The following is a 24,672-nucleotide window of genomic DNA, read 5'->3' as shown; positions in this document are numbered from 1 at the left end:
TTCATTGTGGCTATCCATACCGTATCCAGCATGGTTTTCTTAGTGTGGAGATCCATACCTAAGACATACTTTCATTGTAGTTATCCACACTAGCATATATGATAGCCATCCTCACTAGCTTAGCTTTTCTCACTGAATCCATCCGCACTTTATAAAATACTCAGTGTAGGTGTCCACACTATCATAAATTTTCGGTGTGATTATCCATACTGATAACATTTTAAGTATAACTATTCACTATAGTACATATTTTCAGTATGATTATTCACATTTATGGGGTTTTCTTTTTTAAATGTAGTTTTCTACACCTATAGTGAAAGTTTTACTGCCTATAAGGTCCTACTTGTGATTGAAAATAAGCATGGGCTTTAGGATTATACTAATAAACGGCGGAAATGAAGTAATTGATCGCAAGAAAGTTATGTAAGAATCAAATGGTAAAGAAGTGACTTATTGACTGAGTTGAGGCATGAATATGGATCTGCTATCCATAAGGCAAATATTGCCCTTATAAACGACTAATCGATGGTACATATGGGATCTCCAATGTATGCCTCCAGGATACAACAACTCCGCTCCAGGATTGTGCGTTCACACAACCTGGAGGCCTTGGGAAAATGATTATGTTTGCCATGATAAAAAAAATAGAACAGAAAAGGGACCAAACTTTACATGGGAAGAAGGGAGAGAACAAATATATTCTAAAATAACTTTTACATATTCTCGATCGAATATTTCAAAAAGTTAAAGAGACGTGATTAATGAAAAGTTATGTTGAAAACTGTTTTGAAATGTTTTCATAACGATAGCTTATGCTAAATTAACCTGACCCGGCCCGGCCCGGCTCGGAAAACTCGCTACTCAAGCCCCGGAATGATATTCCAAATCAAAGTAATTTAAAACACGCTACCCAGGCCCCGAAAAACTCGCTACCCTTAGAGATGATGTGCCCCCTTCTGCACTGGGTTGATCGGCGTTCGGCTCCCAAGATACAACAATCCGTTGGGTCTCTTCCGGAATCAATCTGTGGGGACACGGGTAGAACTCACGCTTAAAAGCTAGCTGTTAAGGGGAGGTTGCCCATTCCCTTATAAAGTCCATCCACATCTATTACACTTCCGATGTGGGATCTTTGCTTTCATGTGGATCCCCCAACAATCTCCCCCTCCATGTGGAGACAACGTGGGAGCTACGAGATCTTCCCCGAGAGATATTTTAGCATACCGGGGTTACTGAGATCTTCCCTGAGGGATTTTTCGTCCTCAGAGGCACACCAGAGTTACCACGGCCTGGCATTGATACCACTGGATGTTTGACATGGTATCGGATGCAAGGGTCCTGAGTTCAAACCTCCTTGATAACAAAAATCCATATGCAATGGCCAAATCCAAAAGAGAGGACACATGTGCCCCATGTAGGCCAACCCTAAAAGAGGGGCCACAAGTGAGGGGGTGTTAAAGTATAAAAGATTAAATAATGCCATCTCCACCCGCTTAAGCTTTTGAAGCAACTGGTTGTTTGACACGATCCCTCGAACTCGTCACCACCCGTGTTACAAAAGATGATAAAAGATGTAACGAAAAATAAATCAATGGAGTTTCTGGAGAAGAAAACAATCTTCACGATCATACATTTTTCTTGATAAAAGAAGAAATCAAAAATAATTTTTCTTGTAGGTTTATGTTTCTTGAAGAGGCTAACGCAACTAGATCTCAGCTATAACAATCTTCACGATCAAAGTCTTGCATCATGTCTTGGCAACCTCTCCTCCCTTCAAACCCTGGAGTTATCAGGGAATAATCTGACATTCACATTTGGCGCCATCTCAACAGGTACGGGGCTATTAGCATTTCCTGTTTAAGAAAAGTAAACTATACATTTAATAAAGAAAATAGCATCTGATCAAGATTGGGAAAATGATAAAGAGCCCATTTTTGTGGCTGTCAGCTAAATCAACAGAATTGATCAACTTCCACATGGCACCAGTGGGCCCAGAAAGTGATCCATAGGAAAAAATTCTAAGAGTGATTTTTTTAGCATTTTTCATATAAGTAATACATCCAAACATAGCTTATATAAGTTTGTAACATGCGGGCGGTGTTTTTGCTTCTTTAACCAAGTACAGTGACATGTGATATAGTATAACTAAGGCAGACTGGCAGACCATATTTGGATAATGCCATTACTCACTTTGTTTTGCACCTTTTATGAGTGGATGTTTATAACATCTTGAATATTGTAGTGTCATTATCAAAATACGTTAGTGCAGATATCAGTCCCCCTAAAATAATCTTTTAACCTTGTGACAATAAAATTTGGCACTACTCTGTTTTCATAATTGCAGAATCTCAGCTTGTCTGTTCTTCCTTAATTGCTTTGAGTGCTTTTGGGGAACTATAATAACCTTTGACAGCTATTTAAATGATAAAAGACAAGATGAGTTAGTGCAATTATCAAAACATGGGAGTGTCAACATTAGTAGCCTAGAATATACACTAATACAATACCTAAGATGGAAGTTCAATTTTTGCACCTTTCAATTTTATTGAACAATATAAAGACAATTGCAAATTCATATTTCAAAATAAAAGATCTGTTTTTCTCAGAATAAAGTACACAAAACATAGATCAGAAAAGAATATATAACAATAATGCAGGGAAATAAACCACACTAAAAAGGGGAAAGAAGAAAAAAGAAAAAAAATGAAAGATTTTAGTTGGGCTTTTGCTGATGTACATTACACAAACACTACCCAAATCACGCACCACTCTAACTCCAAGGCTTGATGACAACAACGACAATGATAACCACGATTATGAGAAGGAGTATAATAGCAAAGCACGTCAATTTCCGTTTGTTCCTTTGCAATTTCTTAGCCTTTTGGAGAGCAACCGTCCCAGATGAAACGTGATCCACCGCGCTCGAAACCTAAGTTAAAAGTGTACTTAGCAAAATGTGGTTCGGCACCACAAAAAGGACGGGGATGGGGAAAATTCGAGTTTAATACATTATTGGTTCAAAAAATGTAGTAAAAAATGAAAACACAAAAAAATGCATTAAAAATTTTGTCATTTACAAAAATATAGTGGGGGTAATAAAGTTGGAAAGTTGGGCAAAAAATGTATTTAATACCATCTTAAACGTGCTTAAAACATTTTCCACAGAAAATGGGGGTTTTTACTATAAAAGTTTTAAACAAAGTACTAACTCCATGCCAATAAAAAGAGATTTTTTTCAAAAAAAAAAACCAAAAGAAAAAAAAAACTCTCCTTAAACAGTGTGATTTGTTCACTACGGTTAAAAGATACTGTGTATATGTAATGTAACAACAACCACCCGATAACAACAACTTTGAGATGATTTTTTAGCATTTTTTTAGCATTTTTAGTTTTTTTATTCCATTGAGAGCAATTTATTGTTTAGTAATAAATGAAATGGGTTTTGGGTGTTTATGTCTTGATCATTTTTCTTGTAGGTTTATGTGGCTTGAAGAGACTCACGTATCTACGTCTCAGAGATAACAATCTTCACGATCAAAGTCTTCCATCATGTCTAGGCAACCTCTCCTCCCTTCAAACCCTGGATTTATCAGGGAATAATCTGATATTCACATCTGGCGCCATTTCAACAGGTATTTTTTGACAGGATTTTGTTATCTTTCTGGCATAGTACCCGCTTTAAGAAAATTAAACTATACATTTAATAAAGAAAATGTGAAATGATATTCCCACCCCCTCTTTTAAGATCTTTGGATCTCACAACTCAGAGAAAACCAACACAATGACTGGGCCAAATCTTATAGTTATATCATCTCCACATGTTTACAGGACTAATTATGTTATTACTTTGAGTGGTCATGGTTAGGATGAAGCCTAGGGTCAAAATTAAGTTCCACATATGGGCAGGGGTGTAATCAAGACTGTTGATCAAGTTGACCATCATAAGTCAACCCATACTGTCCCTTCCATTGGGAGCAATTTATTGTTTAGTAATAAATGAAATGGGTTTTGGGTGTTTATGTCTTGATCATTTTTCTTGTAGGTTTATGTGGCTTGAAAAGACTCACGAATCTATATCTCAGCAATAACAATCTTGACGATCAAAGTCTTGCATCATGTCTAGGCAACCTTTCCTCCCTTCAAACCCTGGATTTATCATGGAATAATCTGACATCTACATTTGTCATCTCAACAGGTACGGGGCAGTAGGATTTCCTCACCCACAATGATGATGTGTGGAGTATTTTTTGACAGGATTTTGTTATTTTTCTGTCATAATTCACCTTTAAGAAAAGTAAACTATGAATTTTATAAAGAAAATGGGAAATGATATTCCCACCCTCTCTTTTAAGATCTTTGGATCTCACAGGTCACAACCCAGAGACAACCGATAACTGGGTCTTAAACAGTACATCACTCAAACAAAACCTCAAATGAGTCTTACGATCAAGCCTAGGGTCAACATCATGTCATACATAGGGACAGGGGTGTGAAACATGATGAGGAAAACCCATATGGTTCTAGTCCCGTACGTAATGGACATCCCATTCACCCTATTAACTACTATAAATATCAAAGCTTTAGCTTCTGATAGGGAAATCCTTAATGAAGCATAATGCTCCACAGGGCAAACAATAATGGGCCAGGTTTGTATTCGTCAGTTAGTTATCAAAACAGATCACATCCACAGGGCACAAGTGGCGGGCACAGGAAGTGATATGCCTTCATGGATGCGAAGATTGGATAATGACTATTTATCATGTAGGCTATGAAAATATAATAATACAAACTTTTTCTTTTTCGGAAACCTTAAAAATGAGGGTTATGAGTCACACCTTTGATTGATCTAATCCGTTTATTTCATCAGCATTGCTTTAGTTCTCCAAAAGAAATCTTATGAAACTATGAGGGGATAAAATAAAAATACTCTAAAGTTGCATGATCTCCTTACAAGATGGAACGGGACATGGTGTCCCTTCACGCGATCAAGTATCTCAATTTCTCAACAATGAACTCTGAAATTCTCCATGGAGAGGGAGATCTCCCATCCAGCTCATCGAGCCACCTGATAACAATAAGGGAATCAAGTTTACCCTTTTTTGGCATGCTAATTGGATAAAAAATTTATCGTTTTTTACAAAACCAATCGTATCACATGTGCAACCTGAATAGGTTTAAAGGGAACACAGTAAAAGACTGTCTTACCGGATTGTGTCCATCTATCCCAACTAGTGCAAGAGTCCTTTTGTTCCCAACAGGCTAGCCTACATAGTTATAAACAGTTTCTAAACAGTCACTAGTCACCGAGAAACCAACCCTTGCCTTCATCAATAGCAGTCATCGTAGGAAGATGGGCACCCTCTGCCCACCTGGGATGATCGTCCAACCCCAACGTCTCCTTGTACTTTCTATTGATGCCAGAATCCAGACTCGAGACTAGGGTGTTACTTCAAAATGAACGAGTACGAACACCCTTTCTTGGCTCAAGTATCAATTTTCGTTCCATTAGTCGAATAACGCACAATTTCACAGAGGGAGGTCCGCAAACTCCAAAGCGGATGCTTTGGCAAAGACCGGAGTGAACCGTAACAATACCATTATTGGGGACGTGGCTCTGGTGGGGGATCATACATTGTAAACATTATCCTGAATATCGGGTAAATTTGTAATACTTAGGGGCCGTTTGGATATACGGATTTTAGAATCCAGGTTTTAGTTTGAAAACCGTGTAAAAGAGGGTCATGATCATGCTGCTGGTATGCTGTCCTGGCAGCGTTTCTTGGATTTTTAGTAAGAAAACCAGGTTTTAGAAATCTCTCCTGCGTCCTCCGATTTCTAAAACTTGGAAACATGGGACGATCGCCAGCACTCTTGCTGTTGGAAAGAAGGGCTAGAAATCATAAAACGACGGTGCTCTCTTTCTTCTCTTGTCTCCCAACTACAATTTTGAGGAAATCTAGGATTCTAAAATAAGTGTATCCAAACTGCCCCTTAGTGTTTTGGGGAAGTCTCGTCCCCGGCACTTGTGTTTTGGGTATTAATAAAATTCATTACCTTTTCAAAAAAAAAAGTCAAATAAAAAAAATACATGGGCCACGTTTGGATACCTCATGTTTTTGTATTTGGATTTGGATTTGAGTTTTGGATACAAAATACATCAATCATCCTCATGCTCATGTTGTATGAATTCGATTGAGAGAGTTAGAGAGGGAGGGAGGGAGGGACGTATGGCTGCACCTGCAGCAATGTCGAGGAGCAGCGAGGGTGAAGGTAGCTGCCACAAATATTGATTTCCAAATAAAGTCTTGCTGAATAGATTTGAAAATCGGATTTTTTTTCATTGTTACAGCTGTTTTAGAAATCTAAGGATCTCATCCAGTTCCAAATCTCAACTGCAAATGTGAGAAATCCAAATCTAAATCTCATGGGTATCCAAACGTGGCCGTATGTCAATTGCCTTCTTTGTAAGGCGGGGTCCATTTTTTGGCTATCCAATCCATTCAACTAAATATATAAAAAATATTTTTTATGGAGAAGATAGGCAAAAAAAATAAAAAAGGGAAGAAATAGCGAAAGGGACCCCATGTTGGAGATTTGATGTATGAGGGCATCATCCAGAAGAAGTTAGTGGTCTTGAGGTCCCACCTTTGATTGATCTTATCCATACATTTGATAGGCCTTACTGAGTCAAGGTGTGAGAATATTATTTCCCAAAATTTGACTATTTACATTTACACTAATAAATTGGGAAAAAAAAAGAATTTTTTTTTTTTATGAGAAACTTATTTTTCAACGAAGAATTTTATTTTGCCTCATAATCATACAATGGGGCTTCCTCGTTATCATTTTGCGACATCAATCTAATTTTGTCTCCATTTTCTCTGTCTTATTCTTACACGGATTTGCAAACTAAGGAACTTAAGTCATTTGTATCTCATGAGCAATTCAATTGAGGGTGGTCTTCATCCATGTATGGAAGGCATGCATAACCTGCAAGTGCTTTTTCTCTCCGACAATCGCTTTACAGGGAAGATTCCTTCATTCGTTTTCAAGAACCTAACAAAGATACAATTTATTGATCTTTCAAATAATTAGTTCATGGGTGTGTTCTCATTTTCTATTTTTGCCAACCTCTCGCAGCTTTCAAACAATGTCCAATTAGAGGTCGAAACCCAACACCCACATTGGGTTCCTACTTTTCAACTCTTGTCGTTGTCCGTAGAAAATTGCAACCTCAACCAACTGAGCGCTCGTACCATTCCTAGCTTCCTTTCAACTCAGATTTATTTGCACTATTTAAATTTGGGTCATAACTCTTTTAAAGGGATCATCCCATCTTGGCTATTGTACAATACATCAGGTGAGACCTTGTTGTAAAGCGGTAACTTGTTCGAAGGCTCAATTCCTCAGTCTACCCACAACACTACATCGTTCGTCAAATTTCTAGATATCTCTGAGAACAATCTGTTTGGGCCACTTCCTACAAACATCGGCACACTCTTCCCTCATTTGAATTACTTCAACCTATCCAAAAATATTTTGCAAGGTAGGATCCCGTCATCCATGGGTGAAATAAAAAGCTTAAAGGTATTGGATCTATCTTGCAACAACCTTTCAGGAGAAATGCCACATCAACTCACCAAAAAATGCGCTCAGCTGGTTTACGTAAACGTATCAAGTAATAGATTGCTTAGGAGACATTCTCCCAATTTATGCTAACTTGGCACGATTGCAATATTTACTTGTTAGCCACAATAATTTCACTGGAGTAATTCCAACTGGCCTGTTAAATAGCCTTGATTTGATGATTCTTGATATGCGAAAAAATACCCTATCTGATACTATTCCTAGTTGGTTATTCTCCCTCTCAAAATTGGTATCAATTCTTTTAGGGCATAATTTCTTTCGAGGACACATTCCAATACAACTGTGTCAACTAAGTAACCTCCATATCTTGGATTTCTCCAACAATTATTTTTCTGGAAATATACCTTCTTATCTCGATCGCATAATTTCATGGAAGAAAGTAGATCAAATCCAAATTTTCGATCTTTTTATAAATTATACACCCTTTCATCCTAGGCCAAACGGTGTAACTTACTCGTATACTACATCATTTCTTCCTAGGCCTTCAACTTCTTTCACCACAAAGTGTGTAACTTACACTTACGAGGGTGTTCCTTTTACCTTGATGACTGGAATCGATTTGTCCATGAATCAGTTGGAGGGTGACATTCCATTCCAAATAGGAGACTTGGGAGAGCTTCTCTCATTAAATTTTTCCAACAACCTGCTAACTGACCATCTTCCACGATCCTTTCAAAACCTAAAAAGCTTGGAGAGTTTAGATCTTTCTCAGAACAAGTTAGTTGGGAAAATCCCTTATGAATTATCTCAACTGGATTTTCTTGGCGTTTTCTCCGTCGCCTACAACAACCTATCAGGTAAGATCCCTTATGAGAAACACTTCACCACATTTGGTAACGATAGCTACGAGGGAAATCCAGATCTTTGTGGACCACCACTAAAAAGAAATTGCTCCTTGGACATCCCTCCACAACCTCCTAGAGATGAGGGGGAAAATTCTAGGGTTCTTGATAATCCTGTGATTTTCTACTCATTTGTGGCAATGTCATATGCTTTGGGATTTTGGAGAGTCATCGGTTTTCTCATCCTCAACAAAAATTGGAGGCATAAATACTTCAGAGCTATGGGTGCATATATTGACCGGTCGACCGAGAAGCTCGCAGAATTCCGTAGTTACTTGAAAAATTATTGTTTCCAATAATGGTACAATTTTCCTTTAGTTGTAATGCAAAATGATTGTTGGAACTAATCATAAGCTTTATTTTGAGTTTTAAGTTAATAATTTGTTATTTTTGCAATGAATGGCTTATGACCAGAAAGATCAAACCGCCTACCCAAAGCAATGGTGTTGATCACTCCATATAAACAATTATATGGTTGGGATGGCACAAAAAAGTAACTGCTTGAACTTTTAATAAATTATTGCTAGATAATCATCACATGCATTGTGAGGATCTCCCAGATTGTGTTGGATGTTCCTAGCAATCTCTTTAGACTAGAACATCCTCTCTAAAGTGATAGCTGAGATATCTTCTATAATATATAGTCATTTTACTACGTAATTACTGTGGACCCCGATCCTGAGGACGGTGCCGAGGGACGCGAGATCCCTCCTGCGATCCTCTAAGATCTCCACAATGTGAAGGAGAGCTCTACCAAGGAACTCTCGGATGGTCTGGTATTCATCCAAAGAAGCCTACGTATCCCCGCCTCCACGAGAATCAAGGCAACGTAGTTCTTCGCGCCTATTCTAAGCTAGGATGCCTAAGACACCTAGACCTCTATCTTAGACTCGATCTAAAAGACCGGACTAGTTATTAAAGCTTCTTGAACGATTATTTAAATTCCAGTGTATTGTAGATTTTAGGACACCCTATATGCCCTAACTAAATGCACGTTAGCCCTAAGCTAATGCAGGTGGTTCCTACAACCTATGTGTAACTAGGCTGTATTTCCTAAGGAAAACAATGGGATCACTAACGCATCTTAGACCTAGTCATCAGTCGGCGATCTGAATCGCCAACTGACCGGACGGAGGCGCTCCTATAACTCTAGGACAAACCCCTAACTCTAAAACAAACACAAACAAGCACACAACACATCAAAGACGAACTCCTAACTCTAAAACTCTCTATCTAGGACAAACTCCTAACTCTAGAGGAAGATTTTGTTGAAAACAAGGTTTTGAAGAAAAAAGGTTAAAGCATTTATTTACAAAGTTTGGCTGGACTTGGGATGAAGATCCCAAGCTGCACTACGTACCTCGTAGAAGAGGATCAAGCTAACGTAGTTCGAAAATCGAACTCTCCTAACTAAAACCTAACACTCCAAATGATTTAAGGGTTTTTAATGTTTTTCAAATGTTTTTGATGCTTTTAAAATTTTCAAATGTTTTTGAGTTTCAAATTTCTAATGTTTTTGGATTTTAAAATATTCCAATGCTTTTGGATCCTAAAATGATTTCACTCTTACAGAGAACATGCAAGTAACACCACAAACTAGGGCGAAGCCCTGAATCTAAAAGGGGAAACCCCGAATAAGCAACTAGCGTCTCAAAGAGACGAACCACAACACGTAAAGAAGTGTCCCAGAAACAGCGAAAACAAATTCAAGATCCCAAACAGGAAAGCTCTAATAAGACTGAGTTAGTCTCTAATAAAGAAGAAACAACTCTAACAGACAAACTCCTAAACTAGAGGACAAACTAATAGTCCATAACATAGACTACTAAATGAACAACACAAACAACACTAAAAGAGGTGCAAGTAAATCAAAATATGACTAACAACTCTGAGAAGGGGGAATCCCTTAACTTGCGAAAACTCTAAAATAGGGAGGGAAGGGGTTGGCTCAAGAAAATTCCGTCGTAGCCTGACCCGACAAAGTGTTCCCAAAATCGAGAGAATCCCGAAACTCAAAAGGGATCCCGAGGAACGTGCAAAGAGTAGACCCGAAGAAAGGAAGTAAATCATGGATGACAGGGGTGATCCCGAATAAAAGGAACAGAATGCGAACGGAGAAGATGATCTTAAAACTTTGAATGAACAAATCTTCAAGCATACATGCACCAGACTCTGAGAATGTTAAGACACTCAACGACTATATCAAGATAACATATCTAAGCTCAAAACTCTAGGGGCTAAAATGATTTGGAAACTAATCATAAAGTTGCATAGACCAAGCACAATTAATTCATTCCTGAGCATAGCATTCTCAGACATAACAATTACTAAAGTATGATTCGAAAATCAACTCCATCAGAGGACCGAAATCACAGGCATATCACTCAACAAATCAGCTATCATGCAATCACAGATGTAATTTTAAAAAGATTTATCAATCGGATCTAGAAATTTTGCAAGGAAATGACCGATCTAACTGTAACAATATCAAACTTGAATAAACCCAAGAATGTTCTAAAGAAAAAGGAAAAAACAATGGGATCAAATAATTCCTACTCCCGCACCCTCGACATGGGGTAAAGAAACGAGATCAAATAAAGCACACAATCAAACCCTCGACACGGGGTCTCCTGTGAAATCAGATGATACTCATACTCATGACATGGAGTAGAGTTATAATCTGATTTCCTACATCAATTAAACCCACAGCCCTCTACCATCCATTCATCACCAAAATAAAAAATTGCCATCTCACATTCAAGAGCCAAATTAGCACTCAATTCATGAATTGCTGCTACAATACCAGAAAAACAAGGTGGATATCTATGCAAAATTTCAGCCATACAAAGGTTTAGAAGAGTTACCTTGCTGGGTTCAGAATAGCACTGCGAATTACCAAAATTGCTAGAAGCTCTCAACGAAGATGACCGCCATGATCACAAATGCCGACGAAGCCAACAAAGTAGATTTCAATGCTATGGATAACGATCTGAGCTCCGATTTATCAGAGCAGGGACATTTGGCCAAGAAAAATGACTGGAATCAGATCTCTACCAAAATCGAGGAAGAGAAAAAGCCGAAGCCTCTCTCTGATTTTTGGGAAATGAAAAAAAAAAAAAACCCCTCTCTCCTGCTTCGATTCTTGTTCTCTGTCTTCTCACAATCCCACGAAAAAGAAGAAGAAACCCACGCCCTTTCGGAACCAGAAGAACTCGAGCAGAAATTTAATTCCTTCTGTTGAAGGTTCTTCACCAACCATGTGCCTCTCCTCTTCCTAAAAAAGGGATTTCGAGTTTCTGCTGGGGCTTTTTCTCACGCTCGAATTCCTTTGGAGCTGAATACGAGAAAGGTCCCAGGTGGGTTTGATAATGGGTTTCAATGGGAAGAAAGAGGTGGCTGTGACAAAGAAAAAGGTCTGTTTATGGAGGCTCGTTTGGATGCTAGAAACGAAGGTGGAATAAGGTGGTGGTGGTGGGAGAGATGAGGGTTGCACGGAGGTAAAGATGGAATGGGTTTGGGAGGGGATAAAAAAAATAGGATTGGATTCAACGGTGATTTCGGTCGGATTCCGGCAATCTTGCCGGAATCAATGGAGAACGGTTTGGGCGGTTGGCTTTTAGGGTTGACTGAGATGGGTTTGGATCTAGTGATAGTGGTGTGGGGATGGAGATGGGGTTTGGGAATATAGGTGTAGAAGATGGCCGGTGGTGGAGGCGAAGATGGGTCGGAGAAAATGGGGTTGGGTGAGATGGGCTTTAAAAAATGATAGAAGGAGGAGGAGAATAAGAAGAATAAGGCGGTGGGTGTGGCTTTCTTCCCCCTTTTCTCTGCAATCTCTCCTTGCCCTCTGTTTTCTCTGCTTCTGTAAAAGAAAATTTTCTTTTATCCTCTCCCTCTGAACCCTAGCAGATGAGATGGCGGGAGGTAGGAGAAGATAGTGGCTAGTGGAGGTAGGAGGTGGTGGTTGGTGGTCGGATTGGGGGTTTCGAGGAGTGGAGGTGGGTGGTGAAATGGGTTTGAGGAGAAAATGGGAATGGGTTGAAATGGTGGTTTTCTTATAGGTGGAATCAAAAGGAAAACGATGATGGTTGGGGATGGTGGTCGGTGGTGGAGATAAGAGGTGGCTGCAAATGGCCGGCCGGAGCTTAACCGGAGCACGGCTGGAGCTCAACCGGAGAAGATGAGAGGGAGAAATGTTAGGGTGGAGATGTGGGTGTCGGCTGGAGGAGATGGTGGTGGAGGTGGAAGATGGTGGGCGGCTGGAAGACCGGATTTGGGTTTTGGGTTAAATGGGGTTTGGTGATAAAAATGGGGAGGGGAAGAAGAGGTAAGATGATGGTGATGATGAGGTGGCCGGTCGGTGGAGGTAGAGATGAAGATGAGGCGGTGGTGGTGGTCGTCGGTTCGGGGCGCAGAAATTGCAGTGGTGGTGGTGGTCGGTGGTGGTGAAAAAGAAAGTGGCGGTGGTAGTGATGGTGGCTCAAGGTGGGTGGGGATCAAGCTCTGCCCGTTCTCCCTCCCTCTCTCTGCTATTTTTCTAGAGAAACAAAAAAATGAGGCGCCTCCTCCCTCCTCCTCCTTCGCGGCTGCAGAAAACCAGCTCCCCTCTCTTCTTTTTTTTTTAGAAAATGAGATCCCCCTTCTAGCCCTAATTCGTTGGCTATTTAAGAGAAATGATAAATTTGCCTCCTTTCCATTCCATGGACAGCCCCTTTACATATGCTTGCCTTCATTTCCTTCCAATAAGATGGGGTCTAGGTAAGAACAGGGGCATACTAATAAAGGAAAGCAATATGCTTGCCTCTTTTTCTTCCTTAGACAGCCCACTCTGGGTGTATTTTCATTGCAAAAGGGGCGGTCTAGGTAGGAAGAAAGGGTGGATGTATCATTCCTCTTGAAATAATGTTGGTACAACTATGCTTTGATAATAGTACTAATTCCGCTTGTCTTTTCTTTAATTTTCTTTTGGCCCATTTTCGGCATAATTTGTCAGGGACATCTTTGAAAATGGTGATGACCTTTTGGTAGCTCTTTTACGCACGAATGGACAAGGTGAATTAGCGAAAATATCAAAATCACGTTGTAGTCAAGCATTTGGAATTCAAAGACTCAATTAGAGGAGTGTCAATGGGATTTTCGGGGTTTCTTGGGTTGCGAAGAATATTCAATAGGCCCGGCAGCAATAACATTTTTCGGATTTTTCGGGTTTACTTCGCACTTCAGGACCTTATTCAACTTCGGGATTTTATTTGAATTTGGAAAATCGGGTCAGGTCAAAATGGGGTGTCTACAATTACGCAAAGTTTCTGAATTTCTGGATGAATGGTAGTTTAAAAACTATTGACCTAGGAGGCGTGTCTCACTGTTCAAAAGACCATTTTGTCCTCTTCTTCTCACATAATCCTATATTCTATCTATAATAAAGAGGAAAGGTCTTTTTACTGTTCATGCTAACGTGTCAGCCTCCCCTTTCGTCTTAGCATCTATTTTCTAGGTTTTTGCTTATTTCAAAAAAAAAAGATACTTTGTTTTTGCTTAATTAAAAAAGAGAAACTTTGCTTACGTGTCAGCCCAACTTTGCTTCATTTTTGCTTAATTAAAATTGCACGCGATTTTTTTGAGATTTTCTCTCTATATTTGCTTACGTCTCGCCCCGATATTTTTTATATTTTAAGCTGGGGTGGGGTGTCTTCGTTTTTGCTTAATTGAAATCGCACGCGATGTTTTCGAGATTTTCTGTCGATATTTGCTTACGTCTCGCCCTGATATTTGCCTAACTAAAAGGGCTGTTTATAGTTCACGCCCACGTGACAGCCCCTCCTTCTCTCTTGAATCTACATGGCATCAATTTTTCCAACGTGGCATTTTTTCCATTGCAAATTTCAGGGTAATTAATTCCGTTTAACGTAATGAATTCCGTCGGTTTAGCATTTCTCTACAAATCGTTTCTATCATGAATGCGTGTCTACCTATCGAGAATACTTGTCTAAAGAAGCCATCTGGCAACCCTTCTTTATCTAAGAGGAATTCCAAAAGTTGAGAAAATGGCAACCCTTCTTTATCTAAGAGGAATTCCAAAAGTTGAGAAAATGGCAACCCTTCTTTATCGAGGAATTCCAAAAGTTGAAAATACCAAAAGTCTGTTCTATTCCATCTCTTTGTTCTTTGGGAAACGTTTAGTCTTCTACCTTTAAAAAAACCTCTCTCTCTCAAATTGAATCAAATAAAATAGGTGGTTGCAGAAGCTCTCCTTCTCTATCCATAAGGACTGCATATATAAGAGACGAAGAATACGAAGGCTCCAATCTCTATATTAACTATAAGATCATTAAAAATTTTATTGTTTTATTGGTTCTAAACCCTGTTTGGCTTATTTTCATTCTTCAAGGTATGGTCCAGGTCCTACACCAATATATGCTCATGAAATCTCTGTAGTAAAATTATAAATGTGGAGGAATATTCCAAGTTAAGAAACCTGTATTAGTGTTATGTATAGATTGAAGAATTATGTATGTCTCAATTTTTTTTGGGCATTTCAACACTCCCTTCAGAATTTTTTTTACTGATTTGGATCATTTTATTGCACAGCTAAGATCATCCGATCAATGTGATTTAGGTTTACCGAAAATTATTATACCAACTGCTGTATGGTCCAGGTGCTCATTTTATGCATTTGGACTTCTAGCTCCTGCCTCGGTTTGTCATTGGACCACTACTTTCCATTATGCTTTTCAATTGATTTTGAAATCATCCAATTTCTAGGCCCACTACTAATAGACTTTCACTTTCTCTTTTGATTTCTCAGAAGTACCAGCATTAGTGATAGAAGCCAGAGTTCTTCTTCTCCTTTTCCAAGAGGTAAGCACCTTTATTGATATTTGATATAGATTATACTTGATTTTTTTACCTATCGAAACAAGATTGCCGTTGCAAAGGAGACACTTTACCTGTTCATCTCTTTCCAAAATCTTTTTTTTACATCATTGTTGATGACTCCTCTAGAGTTTTGTAAACTCGGATGTAATTCTTTCCTTTTATATTTAACGCACCAATAAGTAATACTTCCAATTTGTTTCTTCTTCTCCAGATGCTATTTCGATATGATTTCTGAGATTTTCATTTTTTTTAGTTCACTTCATTTATTTAATTAGTAGTTTTTTTTGGGTCCCGTGCATCGCAGGTTGTCCCACTAGTATATATATATAATGCGGAATCCTATAAGCTGTGGTGCTACCACGTGGCAGCCCCTCCTCTATCCCGTATCTACATGCAGTCTAAGTGGCGCATAATTTCTAATGTGCAATCAGATATTCTTAATGAATATCTTTCCCCTTCATTAACGCCTTTCCCGCTTGATATGTTTTTGTAGCATCCTTTAATATAGGCGTTTTTTCTGATTGGTATTTCCGAATTTATGGCCTATAATCCCACTATTTATGCAAAATATGAAACGAAGCGTCCATTTCTCTCCATAACTTTTCCAGCCAGTTTCCATATACTCAAAAAATCCCTAATAAGCATATCATAAATCCCTTAAAATCAGATCCAACTTCATAATTTACCCAGACTCAAATCTAAACTTTCCAATAACACCATGATTTACTCAGACACATTCAATTAATTATCTATTTATGCAAATAATTTCCAGAGTTTCCGTTTCGTAAAAGGCCTACCATCAGTACGTTTCCAATTCTATCGGAGTTATTCCTTTCTGTTTCTGTTTCTTTTTCTTCATTCCATTTTTATTGCCCGAGTTAGGAAACGTAGGTGCAAACTCCATTTCCATCCACTGCTGTTTCGATTTCTTTGCTGGCAGAGGTTTCAGCCATCATAATATTCCAACATGGCACATTGTATTATTCAGCCATGATATTTTTATCACATGCAAGCCATGTTCCAAGCCGTGTTGTTTACAGGTGGGACCCGTCAGCTAAACGCATATCTTAATGTATGGTTCTTAAGGTTTTTCTTGAAAGGGATATGGGTGATTTCAGTTGCTTTTTGGAATCGGCCTTTCAGTTTTCAATTTCTCTTCTATGTCTGTTTAATGGATTTTTTGAAGTTTTTGTTACTGTTTTCATTTATCTTCCAGAATGCCCTAAATTATCTTCTGTTACCATCTTAGTTGTTTTTCTTTGCATGGTGCCACAGGATGGTCCCTAGAGAAACATCCATTTTTCCCCAATTATTTTGTTCCTATAGGACCAAATGGATCAATATTCTTCTGTTCAAACAACATGTTCTCAGCATCTATAGACTCAAAAAATATACCCTCACATAACAAGGGAGCATCAGGTTAGTTGTATTTTTTTTAGTGTTTTTCTCTTCCTTTTGATTGTTGTTTTGATTTCTCTGCTACTTGGGTTTGTGGATTTTAATTGCATATGTATACTGCTAGATTTTTGGCAATCTTGTGGAATTTCAAGTTTTTATAACAATTTTTTACATCCAATAGTTTTCAGCAAAAAGGAGCTCTCTTTATTTGTCTAACTTTTGTCTCTATTTTTCTGAATTGGGTTTACTTTTTATTCATACAGGTTGTTCTTTTTTTGTTCTCTATATGTATAGTAAAGTAATAAAGTATAGACCTAAGTAATTGAGGATAGTTTTTTTTTCCATCACAATGGGGTCGGTGGAGGAGGCTCTTTCAGCTCTACGTGATCTCGATTCATATTTTTCATTCATTTTCAATTATTTTTCCCTCTCGATTGAGTTTTTTTTCCTATGGTTTTCGTTGGTATTCAATTTAGGTATGATTTTTCTTTATTTTGATTAGAATAATATATTTGAAAAACTAGGTTCCCATCACCTACGCATTGTGTTGCAAGTTTCATTCCTACCTGTTTTTCCCACTTTCTTAGCAGTCTTTCAATCAGGATTGTTTTGTTTTTGTATGGTTTCTAGGGAAACATTGCGACATTGCGTTATTTCAAAAAAAGGATGTATTACACAGATGGTTGAAGGAACAATGTACTTTCCTACGCATCCGTGAAGAAGTAGAGGTTCTAATTTAAAGTTATGCTATCTTTTGCTCAAATTTACCTTTGCCAGAGTGCTACAAGTCCATCCCCTTTCTTTTTCCAAGGAAGTTTTTTAATCTAGGTTTGAAATGTGATGACTGATCTGCCTCTCAATTTTTCATTTTCCAAGATCAATGTCAATTTCCCACCCAAGGCCTCCAAAGTAGCAAACCATCCCCTAAAGGTATAAAAATGCTTACCCCAGGATTCTAAGTTTTAATTTATAAGAAACATCAATCTTTTCTTTTCTTTTTATATATTTTAGGGCCTACCTGCATTTCCAATTTTCATTTTTTGTACTAATGTATATCCTTTTTTTTTTAGTAATTGGACTCTTTTGATTCTAAAATATATGCTAAAATATCTCTCTTCTCTATCTGTAAACGGAACCCAACTTAAATTTACGTAATTTTGTGTTTATGTTTAATTTCGATTAAAATTCTTCTTTTTCTGAACAGTTTTGATGCATTCTTTAATTATTTTCTTTTTCTGAACTAGTTTTTCGTATATTTTCATCTCCTGCAATTGTGTTTGTTGCACCGCCGGCTAGCAATGAAACCTGGAAGTGGAAGAAGAGGAGGAAATAGTAATATGCAGCCAACGGGTGCATTTATCTAGTCCTAGACAATAAACAATTGACATTTAGTTTTTTTGTTTTAATGCAGAAATTTTGAAAAAATAAAATTTGATACTTTCTTTTGATAGTCTAAGGAAGAAAGCTATTATTTTTCTCAAATATTTGAGAAAAGAGAGCTCAATTTCCTCATATAAAAATTTTCCGAGAATGAAGAAAAGATCAATGTGTAAAATACGGCTTTATAAACCTTGTTCTCGTCATGTTCCATAGATTGCCACATCCAATGTGGATGTTATGTGTCAGATATATCGACTGATTATATCTGGCAACATCATACACACTAAAGAGAGATAATATATGATGAAAACAAGGCCCCATGTATGATCTATCATCACACCCAAAAGTAGCAAAATATCACATAATACATATCTACTATTTGCATACTCGTGCGTTGCACGGGGCGACTAAAAATGAAAATGATTCATAAAAATTTGTGGGAACCATGTTGAAAAGTTATTTTATAAATCCTAATTTTTAATATTAAAATTTCATGTGACATGTACTCTACTAATCTGCACATGGAGTTTGACCTTGCATCTCCTCAAATTGCTTTGCCAAGCCAAAGTCAGTCAGGATAGCCTGATCAGAACAAAAGCAAGTTATCAAAAAACTGCATGCATCTATGCTGGTGATCGGAAATGAGAAGCATAAACATAAAAATTCTATTTTTAACCTACTATTTCTATTGGCTCTGAAACTACTTCATGGAATACCTTTGGAAGCTCGTTCACTTAGAGAGAGAGAGAGAGAGAGAGAGAGAGAGAGATATGATAACGTCTCCTTCCAAAGCGTGTAGAGATAGAATAAATAGAAAGTCTTGTTTTTGGGTATTTATTAAGAGAAGACGTGAAGATTTTTTGAAATTGGCTTTTGAAATTCCGATTATAGGACTCTTTTCTATTTCCAACTTTTCTACTTCTGTTGTTGCAGTACCTATTTAGAGTGGAAAATATGTGTCCCTATATTTTACTTGAGACAACCCCATTTAGTGTAAAAGAGTAGTCATAAATAAACTATAGGGGGGTGTCCTAATTAAAAATAGGCCCAAATAAATACCTTCACATTAAAATACTGTGGAGAGGGAGAGATAGCGATTGAAAAAATCGGGTTATGGGTCTCTTTCCGTAGAAAATATGGTTTGCAAAGATTCGTAAAAAGCAACCTAGCTAGAGAGAAATTATAGGAGATTTATTGCCACGTTAGAGAGAGAGAGAGAGAGATTAAAAAGGATAATTAACTGGGGCGTAATAAAAAATCATTCTATCATTGCTCATGGGATACGTTTATGGTTTTTAAGAGAGAATATATGGGATACGTTTACAAAGAAAATAGGTGTAGAGGAAATTATGGAGGAATAAATACCGAAGAAAAAACGTTTGGATTTCTAATCTATCTATATAAGTAAAATTGTGCTTGTGAATGGCCACATTGTATAATTGAGCACTAGAATGCACCAAACTGTAGCATGGCCCAGTGCAAAAGGCGAATATAAGTGCATGGCATCAACCAGAACTGAACTTACATGGATATGACATCTCCTACACGAACTGCATTGGAAGTTGCATATATAACCTCTTTTGTGCAACAATCAAAGTGCAATCAAGATGTCCCAAAACTTCATTCTCCGTGCTAGAACCAAATACATCAAGATTGACTATTACCTTGTTCAAAAGTAAGTTGGTAGCAGTGGAGTGCTTCCTTTAAATGTATCTAGTCAAGATCCGCTTGGCGATGCATTCACAAAAGGGGGCAACTCAAAGTCGGCCTGTTTCGAAGTGAAAGAAAGAAGGAAAGCTTGTAAAATGGAGGGATGAGGGAAGAGGATTGGCAATGCCCTAATTGTCGCTATCATAACTTTGGATGGCGATTTAGATGCAGAAGATGCTCACAGGCTAGATCGATTTCCTCCCTTCCTTCCCTTTGGGGTAAAGGAGTATCTCTAGGGAGACCCAAGCATGTCCAAGATAAAAGGCTTGGGGCATGGCTCTGTTCTCCTTGTCAATACCTAAACTATAAATGGCGGGTTGAATGTCGATGGTGTCATTCAACCAGGTCATCATTAAAATGGATTCCTCGACCTCCTAAGGTGCAATCTAAGAATGATGAAGATAGTCTGCGGCCTGACTCGGGTAAAATCTACCGGAACAAAAATTCCGTGATTCCAACTTCATCTATTTCGGGGCAGGAATTAGATGTGTGATTAAAATCTCTTAGATCCTGTTTGATCGGGTAAAAGAAAAACCATAATGAGTCTTTACAGGAGTTGTGGAAGTGGGCACAAGTGTCTTGGGAACTCCCATCGTTGCAATGCCCTTCTTTTCTTGCAAAGGATGAAGTTATTTTTATCTTTGACTCGGAATTGCAGGCTTCACAGATTATTGCTAAGGGACCTGTGGCCTTGGGCAACCATCTGCTCTCCCTCTCACCATGGACAAAGGATTTTGTTCAAGGAGAGAAGGCGCTTTGGATTCATTTTTTTGGCATTCCTTTGCATGCCTGGGCTGTTTCTACGGTAGAGGCTTTAGGGGGCCTCTTTGGCAAGGTGGTCGAAACTAAGATGGAGGGCAACCATCAAAATTGTATGATTTTCGTATCGGCTAAGATTCTAGCCCCTCGATGGCTCTTCCCTAGTTTTGGTGTCAAACTCAAAATCTTTGACCAGGTTTACCCCATCGAGGTTAAGCTTTCAAAGGAAATTCCTGATTCCCCCGTCCAAGAATTTGGTTCCTCCCTAGCAATAGACCGATCTCCGGTGACCTCAAGGCCATTACCCGATGAACCGTTGGGCCCCATTGGGAATTCAAATTCAAATTCAAGTTCCAAATTTCTTGCTAGGAAACCTGAGATGGAGCCGTTAGCCATTCCATCAAAAGGCATGATGGGACCTGAGCAGAGGCATGAAGACTTTTTGGGACCGTCAGCAAACCCCAAGAAACCTACCCCTCACTTCAGACGGAAGTTTGCTCCACACGTCAGAAAGAACCTCATCAATCGTGCCCCTGGCGGCTTTTCAACTTTGCCTGTTAGGGGTTTCAGTTCCCAAGATCATTTAATTTTGACTAAGATCAGCTCTATCTTGAGTTCCAATCCGGGCGTTAAGAAAAGATTTAGCAGATTATTTAGACTCTTAAAGCTCTTTCCCAAGCCTCCTAGTTTTGGTCCTATTTATAAATAAATCTATAGTTGGGGTTCCCGGGGTTGGAAAAGCTATAATAATTAAAAGTAGCTGGATGTTTTGACTTCTGTATTTATGGGTGACTAGGGAGGCGAACTGTCATACTTATATCTCTACTCCCTAGGAGCGGAAGTTTCAAGGCTCTCCTCTCGTTTGCTTTAAAAAAGGACCTTTCCATCTAGCTTTGGTCACAGGATTCTTAACATAATAAGAATGGATTCCCTTGAGGATCTGGGAAGACCAACATCCCTAAGTAGTCAGCTCTCCCTCTCTATTTTGTTTTGGGACACCGCCAGGACCTTGGGGATCGTTCTTTATAATGGAGTCGGTTTCGGATGGAGACAAAATCGCTTCCATATCGAGACGGTGGGTTGCCGCTTGGTGGAGGATGTTTTGACGATCAGCGACCCTTTGGTAGTCCTGATCCTGCATTATGGGCTTGTATATCTGCTAGAGACCCAAATTCAACATATCATGGCTGAGTCTCCTCCGGTATTTATGGCTTGTATAGATCACCAAACTAAATGAATATCTAATTGGTGATGGCATGTCTGTTTTAAGGAAAGCATTGCATGAGAGGCCCCAAATATGGCACTTATTATTGGATTCGATCGGATGGAGGCCTTCGAGTAGTGCTTTGAAGGATTGGGGAGTGATGAAGGCTCTCTTGACTGTGTTTTTAGATAGTTGGGGAGGCAAATCAGATATTCGGAAGGAGGATAGTGCTTTGACGGGTGGTCCTTATTGGAGCAGATGTACTAGTAGATTTTCTCTTTGGTTTTAACTGGTCTAGGAGTATGCTCCTGATCATTCTTAATTAATTATATGTATTGCAAGCTGGGACCGACATCATAGTATCAATAAAATTGTCAATTTTAAAAAAAAGGGGGGGGTCAACTCAGACCGACATCATAACCTGATTAGCAAGCTGAGAGTGTTCAAAGGAACATTTCAGCTTGAGGAATGTAAAAAAATACCACAAAGGAGTATTTTAGATATTTTACAGAGTATTGTATATAAGTCATTGTATGTCTTATCTTCGAAATTAATGAGTCACTCTCCCCACGTGAGATGGTATCTCTCTTCTTTTCTTCTCCACAGTATCATTTTATCTAAATTTAGTATTTGACTAACCACGTGCTTTGGACTTATCACCACGTATCGCATTACCAGCTCAAGTTCTTGTACTTCTAGCAACCTTAAACAATCCAAGGGTAAAGAATACACCATCGACCACACCACTCTCAATCAACTTTCTAGGTTGTGTGTGAAATACAGAAAAATACAATGGGACCTGTGTGGCTGCCTACAAATACAAGAAAACAAGGTCATAGTCACCTATCAGCACAATTAGTTTTTTTAATATAGAAAGGTGAATGCTTTATTAAAAGAAGAAATGTGATACAGAAACTGAAATTTGTATTCTGAATTTTCAGAGAAATAGGAAGTAGAAGACAGAGATAGAGAGGGAGAGAGAAAGAAAGATAGAGAAATAGAGATTAGAAGAAGGAATTTTCTTATTCGTTCCTTTCTTTGATGGTGCTCGCTCTTATATAGAAAGATGTCACTATCAGTTTGTTACATTTGTCAGAGTTCAGGACAACTAATTGGCATTTTCCTCCCTTTTACAGGTAATGTAAACAAACTAGAATTTTAACAAGTAATTGCTAACTAATCCCTCTATTACTCCTTAAGTTTGATTACACATAATCCCTCATCCACGCTGGTTTACGTTTGGCTCTGTTTCTCTTATCAGGGACTTGATCATCATCCTTTCCGTCCATCCGATGCTCTGATTCTGAATTGTGTTCCCTGTTGCTCAAGATCGCTATCAAAATGTATAGCCCAACGACCGAGATGATTTAAAGGCACAATCCAATAATAAAGAGAACAGGAAAAGAAGGAAAGATGGTTATTTGTCACCAAACTATACACTCTCAAGCTGGTAAGTTGTATGAAAATGGGGTCTCCTCTCAGCTAACTCCCGATCGCAATAGCGAATCAGCCATAGTATCTCAGTATCAAGTCCTTCCAAAGAATCCTTAATCTCCTCTATGGCATCCACGAAGCTCCATGGGTAGTTAATCTCGTCTCTCACCTATTTGACCACATTGAGGGAGTCTCCTTCAATGATCATATGTTGAATCTGCTCCTAAGAAGCGTATTGAATCCTAAATTACCTCTTTGTTTGCATTTCTCAACAGCTCCCCAATGCATGTTAGACCAACATTACCAATACTCGAACCATCAAAAGTATAGTCTTAACCTCCCATGAGGTGGAGGGGTCCATTGGGCTTGGGGCGCTTCAAGTGAATGCTGCTTAGCCTAATCACCTCCCATGACATATGCAAAGATGTTATCAAACTCCACTGAACATAGAAAGGATTGATGCCCACAGAACAATTACCGAGAAAATTTGTCTGTGTAAACTCTGCATGCCTCTGAAAGTACCTTTAAAGAACTCTCACGTTTCTTTCCTTCCATACCAGCCAGAAAGTGGCAGCTAGGAATAGGATTTATAAAGTCCTACATCTGGAGGGTCAAGGGGCAAAACTCCATGACTCAATATGATATGGGAGAACCCAACAAACTCTAAAGAGACACGGATAAATTACCACAACTCACGAGCAAATTGACAGTGAAGAAGAAGGTGGTCAATGGAGTCGACTGAACGACAAATGGCAGAATGGTTAACTATAATATTTTGTCTATTAACAAGCTGATCCACAATGAGGATTTTATTGAAACAAGTGGACCAATAGAATACATTCATTCTCGAAGGGGTTCTAAATTCCCAAACTAGCTGCGCTAGTGATGAATTATGACTCAGGAACAAGTGTTTATAGAAAGATCTGAAGGTCAACATGCCCATCGAGGTCCATTGCCAAACTCTTTTGTTCTTCTTCCCATGTTTTATTTAGATTGAGTTAATTCTTCATTGAAAGGATGTAACTTCTCTCATTTCTTGCTCAAAGATATTCCTTCTGAATCTGAAATTACAATCTAGTATATCATTAACCCTGCACAAAGATTTAACCACCAAAATATCATTGCAAAATGCTGCCTTAAATAAAGTTGGAAAGTCCTCCATTAATGTTCCATCCGCACACAAGTTATCTAACCAAAATCTAATCATTTCCCCATCTCCTATCCTGAATCATAATCCTTTTTTAATGAAACTCGAGAATTTCATAATCTCCATATAGTGTAGTCCTGATAGATCTATACTCATCTAAGGGGCACTACTCTCTGGAGCCAGAACCATATTTTGCCTTAATAACCCTTCTCCATTGCATATCTCTGTCATTGCCAAAATTTTAGAGTCATTTCCCAATTAACACCTTGTTCATT

At 38.5% G+C, this 24,672-nt stretch overlaps 1 long non-coding RNA gene across 2 annotated transcripts; it reads left to right on the top strand.

The window, feature by feature from the left end:
• Positions 1–4,046: 4,046 nt before the first annotated feature.
• Positions 4,047–24,272, top strand: LOC143883787 (uncharacterized). 2 transcript variants are annotated; one of them, XR_013252533.1, is made up of 6 exons: positions 14,572–14,877; positions 15,078–15,185; positions 15,295–15,347; positions 16,641–16,784; positions 17,394–17,693; positions 18,008–18,080. It is a non-coding gene; the product is annotated as an uncharacterized LOC143883787 (long non-coding RNA). The 2 variants fall into 2 exon arrangements; XR_013252532.1 differs by lacking the exons at positions 14,572–14,877; positions 16,641–16,784; positions 17,394–17,693; positions 18,008–18,080 and adding exons at positions 4,047–4,195; positions 23,078–24,272.
• Positions 24,273–24,672: the final 400 nt, after the last annotated feature.

This window comes from Tasmannia lanceolata, unplaced genomic scaffold, assembly GCF_043159265.1.
Source record: "Tasmannia lanceolata isolate RefF3 unplaced genomic scaffold, GAP_Taslan_0.1 ptg000008l, whole genome shotgun sequence".
Taxonomy (NCBI): Eukaryota; Viridiplantae; Streptophyta; class Magnoliopsida; order Canellales; family Winteraceae; genus Tasmannia; species Tasmannia lanceolata.
This window is presented reverse-complemented; position numbering and strand designations above follow the sequence as displayed.